Source organism: Carlito syrichta, unplaced genomic scaffold (genome assembly GCF_000164805.1).
Source record: "Carlito syrichta isolate Samal-C Ts95f unplaced genomic scaffold, Tarsius_syrichta-2.0.1 Scaffold144209, whole genome shotgun sequence".
Taxonomy (NCBI): Eukaryota; Metazoa; Chordata; class Mammalia; order Primates; family Tarsiidae; genus Carlito; species Carlito syrichta.
The window spans coordinates 33954-39437 of NW_007088305.1; the positions used below are offsets into that span (position 1 = coordinate 33954).

General features: G+C 59.7%; 1 protein-coding gene across 1 annotated transcript in view; it reads right to left on the reverse strand.

Moving 5' to 3' along the window:
- SLC4A1 (solute carrier family 4 member 1 (Diego blood group)) overlaps positions 1-4753 on the reverse strand; it is a 19015-nt gene extending 14262 nt beyond the window's left edge. Inside the window, exon 1 of the mRNA XM_008050337.1 lies at positions 4710-4753. The gene's annotated coding sequence lies outside the window, so the exon portion shown is untranslated. The remainder of the gene's footprint in view (positions 1-4709) is intronic.
- Positions 4754-5484: the final 731 nt, after the last annotated feature.

Consider the following 5484-nt stretch of genomic DNA (forward strand, 5'->3'; position numbering starts at 1 on the left):
CGGGGGGGGGGGGGGGGGGGGAGGCACGGGCCATGAGGCACTGTGGGCTCCCGGGCCTCCCCCAGAGGAGGCTGCCTTTCCGTGGAGGGGTTCGAGGAAGGAAGGGTGGGAGGGACTGCGTTGGTAGGTGTGAGAGCAGGTGTGCAGGGCTGGGAGAGAGGGGGGCCACCTCGTACCCAGGGCAGGGGAAGCTCGGTGGCTGTCACTTTAAGAGTGTCTGGGGCTGGGCTCCGTGGCTCAGCCTGTAATCCCAGCACTTTGGGAGGCCGAGGTGAGTGGATTGCCTGAGCCTGCTGGTTTGAGACCCTTCTGGGCAACTTGGCGAGCCCTCATCTCTACAATAAATAAAAAATTAGCCAGGCGTGGCAGCGTGCACCTGTAGTTCCAGCTACTTGGAAGGCTGAGGCGGAAGGATCGCCGGAGCCCAGCAGGTCGAGGCTGCGGTGGCCGGGAGCGGCCATTGCACTTCAGTCCGAGCGACAGAGTGAGACTCCGGCTCAAAAAAACAAACAAACAAGCAAGCAAACAAAAGAAGTGCTCAAAGTGTACCATCAGCACCCAGACACTTCTGATTGTGGTGAACTAGTAATACATAGTAACAGCTCTTAAGACGTGTATAAATGAGCCAGGCTCAGTGGCTCAGCCTGTAATCCCGTGCCTTTGGGAGGCTGAGGTGAGTGGATTGCCTGAGCCTGCGGGTTCGAGACCCGCCCGGGCAACTTGGCGAGCCCTCGTCTCTACACTAAATCAAAAATTTGCTGGGCGTGGTAGCGCATGCCTGTAGTTCCAACTACTTGAAAGGCTGAGGCGGAAGGATCGCCGGAGCCCGGCAGGTCCAGGCTGCGGTGGCTGGGACCATCCAGTCTGTGCGACAGAGTGAGACTCCAACTCAAAAAAAAAAAAGAGTGTCTGGGAGGGTGGGGTGGTGTCCCCTGAGTCTGGCTCCCCCCTCCATCCTCCAGTCATCACCTGGCTTCCCTTTCTGCCCATCTCCGAGACTCAGCAACATCAGGAGCATGACCTGTCCCCTCTCCAGGGGACTCTACCATACACCCCTTTTCTCAGAAGGGGCAGGGCTGCGGCAGCCTTGGCATGGCCCAAAGGTCCTGGAAGATTGGTCCTGCATTTCTCCTGCCCACAACTTGGACTCTGTCTCTCTTGCTCTCTCCACCTAGCCCACTGGCCTCCTGTCATGTCTGGAACGCGCCACGCCCTTTCCAGCCCCAGGGCCTTTGTACATCCAGCTGGCCACATCCTGGGCACCCCTTCCCCCACATCTCAGCCCTTCTCACGCTTCAGCTCAAATGTCCCCTCTTCAGAGTCTCTCCCTGACCACCCTAATGCTCACTGACCCGGTCTGCTATGTGCTGGGTTCTTGACTGATCTGCACATGTATTGTTTGGCCTCTGGAAAGGAGGTCTCACGCGTGCAAAGGCCCCAAATGCCTCAGTCCCCACAAAATCCTCCACTTCTAGCAGAGTGGCTCTCCTATAGCAGGTGTTCGGGCTGGGCATGGTGGCTGAAGCCTATAATTCCAGCACTTTGAGAGGCTGAGGTGAGAGGATCGCCTGAACCCACGGGTTTGAGACCAGCCTGGGCAACTTGGCAAGACCTCATCTCTACAATAAATAAATAAATAAAAAATCAGGGCAACCCCCTCAGGTGTGGTGGCGTGTGCCTGTAGTTCCCGCCACTTGGAAGACTGAGGTGGAAGGTTTGCCGGAGCCCAGCAGGACGAGGCTGCAGTGGCTGGGAGTGTGCCGCTGCACTCTGGCCTAGGTGACAGAGTGAGACTCAGACTCAAAAAAAAAAGCAAGTGCTCAGTGTATGTCCCATGGCTGTAAGAAGGTTTCCCGCTGCAGGACCGGGTTCTGGGGCTCAGCATGACAAGGACCCAGCCAGAAGGCCACTGAGTTTGGGCCTCAGTTCCTCAGCTGTGTCCCTAGCAGAGAGGAAGGTATGACCACCCCAGGACTGTGAGGACAGGCCCAAGGGGAGGATGGAGGCCACCTGAGGTGGTCCAGACCGGGTATGGAGGGGCCTCCCTTCCCCCGTCACCCACAGCAACAGAGGGCACTATGGTGACAAGGTCTTGTGTTTGCTCTGTGCCTGGCCTCATGCAGAGCATGGGGATGGAGCTGGACCAGGCATGTCTCTGCTCTCAGGAAGCTCCTAGCCCCACTGGGAAGCAACCAGAACGCAAGACAGCCTCAGGGCTTCTGAAGGTCATGTGTCCCCACACAAAAGAGTCACAAACGTGCTGGAATGTGTGACAGGAGGAAGAGCAGGACCCCCTGGGGGCCGGGGGTGGAGTGACCCTGGAGAGGAGGAGCCCCTGGAGCCAGACCTAGAAGCACAGGCGGGCTCTGGAGGGCTGGAGGCCCGGTTGTGAGGTGGGCTTGCCAGGCAGGACAGCCATGAGGGGTAGGCGGGAGCACAAGGAAGGGAATATGAGGGATGGGGGCCCCTGCAGTCCTGGGGGGCAGGGAGGGGGCATGCCCGAGTCCCACCAGACTGGGTAGAGGGGGGTCCCTTTACCTGGAGGGTCAAGTGACAGCCGGGGATATGGAGCCCCTGATGATGGGGACTCCACCATACACCTTTGCTCTCTCCTCCTGGTCTTCCCTTTCCTCTTCTCTCATCTTATCTTTATTTTTTGAGTCGGAGTCTCACTCTGTTGCCCAGGCTGGAGTGCATGCAGTGGCACACTCAACGGCTCACCGCGGTCTCGACCTCCTGCTCAGGCAATCCTCCCACCTCAGCCTCCCGAGCAGCTGGGAGTATAGGTGTGTGTTACCATGCCCAGCTAATTTTTAAATATTTTGTAAAGACGAGGTCTCACTAGGTTGCCCAGGCTGGTCTCGAACTCCTGGCCTCAAGTGATCCTCCTGCTTCAGTCTCCCAAAGTGCTGGGATGACAGGCATGAGCCACCATGCCCAGCCCTCTTCCCCATCTTCATTCTCTTTCTTCCTTCTCTGGACTTGCCCATGCCCCCTCTGGGCCTCAGATTCTGAGTGGCCTCAGGGTACCCGAGCCTTGGGTGCCAAAGTCCACCCATGGGGTTGGGACTGTGGCCTCCGCGTCCCACCTAGAGGGTGGGATGGTCGGAGGGTCCCCCCAGAGCCAGAGAGTCTGGAGATCCCGGCTGCCTCTCTGCCACTGACTGGCCGACTTATCTCGGGCAGTTCCCAGCCTGTAGACCTCAGTCCCCCCATCTGTACAATGGGAGGGCCTTCTGACTGGCATCTGGGGCATGTGCGAAGAGCAGAGGGGAAACCATGGAGGTGCCCCGAGCTCAGCTGGGGCCTTAGACCCAGATTGCTGCCCCCGCCAGGCCCAGTCACCACCCTCCCTTCACCCCCCGCCACTCCTCCCTCCCCCACCGCAGGCCTTGTTCTGCCAGACCCTGATAAGAGCCTGGGCCTCCATTGCTGCCCTGTGTTTGGAAGTGCACCAAACACCTGGCCCTCCAGCCAGCTGGGGCCCGATAAGGGTGAACCAGATGTCTAGAGCCCGGGAGGAGTGCACAGCTGGCAAGAGGCTGGGGGTGACGGATGACAGGGCCAGCTCCCGGTGGTGGTGGTGGTGGTGGCGGTGGCGGTGTAGCGCCACGTTTGTGTAATCACCCCTAACTCCCAAAGAGCTGCGCTCCCAGCTCTCTCTCTTACCCCAGACCACTCTGTGAAGTGAGCAACGCTGTTAGCCCGTTGCCCCAATGAGAAAACTGAGGTTCAGAGACATTTTGCCTGCAGGCTGGCCCAGCAGGTAGGTGCCAGCGGCAGGATGAACCCCAGCTTCCTCGACTCTAACCTTGTCTTTAAGCACTGGCTGAGTTTGCCTCCCAGGAAACAACTGGTAGCTGGTTTGGCATCAGTGGTTAAGAGCATGACCTCTGCTGTCAGACTGCTGGGTTAAACCCCAGCCCTGCCATTTACCAACTGTGTGACCTTGGGTCAGTGACTCAACCTCTCTGTGCCTCAGTTTTCTCATCTGTAAAACGGGGGTGATAATGACGGCCCCCCACCTCATAGACCTGCTGGCAGCACTAAGGAAGTTCATAGATGCAAGGCTCTTGGAACGGTGCTCTTCACCCAGAGAGCACAGCATCAATGGCTGCTGCCCTGACCCTGCCGCTGGGGTCAAGGTCACACTTGCTCTCCTCAGCCCCTCTAATCTGCCTTCCGTTCCCATGGAATCAGCCTGAGCTGCATGTTTCGGGGTCCTCGGATGGTTGGAGACTCCATGTTTCCCTCTAAATCCTCCCCAGGCTGGGAATGGTGCCAGGTCCCCCAGGAGACCTCTGGAATTGTCCTGAATGGGAAGCAGTGTCAGCTGACATCTTGCCTCCTGTACAGGAGATGGGGTGCCCTGGGGACCCCTTTTGCGAAGGAAGGAGGCGTGTCTGGGGTGGGTGAGACCTGGGTCTGTAGGATGGGAGAGGAGATTGATGTGCCCCCATGCCACACACACAAGCCATACACACCATTGCTGCCGTGAGCCACCTGTCACCATGCTCTCCCCAGCAGCAGGTGCCGATGAGCCTGTGCCTTGAGGGGCAACTCATAGGTCACATTCTCACCCCACCCACCCGCATCCCTGTAGAGGTCAGGAGCTGTGCCCATCTGGGCAGGGATTCAGGCTGGGCACCTGGAGAAGCCCCCACGGCAGGTGCTGTGGGACCCCCCCAGCCCCTCCCTGCCCTGCCCACCTGCTCACGAGCCTTGGGATCCCTCGGCGAAGTCCTGCAGCCGCCGTGCCCTCTGTGACCAGCTGAGTTCACACCCGTTCTGACAGCACCGGCGCCCGGGGGCAGCTCACAAACCCCTGACTCATGCCCCCGCCTCCTAATCTGCCCGCCCCACGGGCCCTGGGAGCCCCTTTCTAGCCCCTGCCCAGCTCCCACCAGGTGCCCTGTAAACAGAGTTATCTCCCTCCCACATCTGGACAGCTGTGTGCCTGGCCCACCCCACCCCAGCCTGGCCAGCCCCCGAGGCCTCTGGAGGCCCTCCCTGGCCCTGAGATGCTCCCGGGTCTTCCTTGGTGGACGAGGTTTTGATGGCTGGTTCTCGGGGCTCCAGCGCCCTGCAGGAGGGCTCTAGATGTTTGTGTCCTGCCTGTCCATCCTCCGTTCTGGCCAGGCCCTTCCTCCATGATCCCAGGGTGCAAGAGTGCCTCCTCTCTTGTGGCCGTCGTTGGGGCTGCTCTTTCTCTCCACAGTGATCTGCTCAGTGCTCACAGGCCCCCCTCCCCTTTTTGCCTCAGACTAGGACACCCTGGCCACCCTCTCCCCAAGACCCTGGCTGGCTCCAAAGGGTCAGCCCCTCGGCACCTAGGCACTGACACTCAGCCAACCTCAAACAATGTCAGGTCAACGAAACAACCGTCCCCACACCAAGCTCCTGAGCTCACAAAGCCCCAATGTCTGGGCACACTGGCTGCTCTGTGGAGCCCGGCCCAGGCCCCGGGCCAGAGCAGCCCGCATT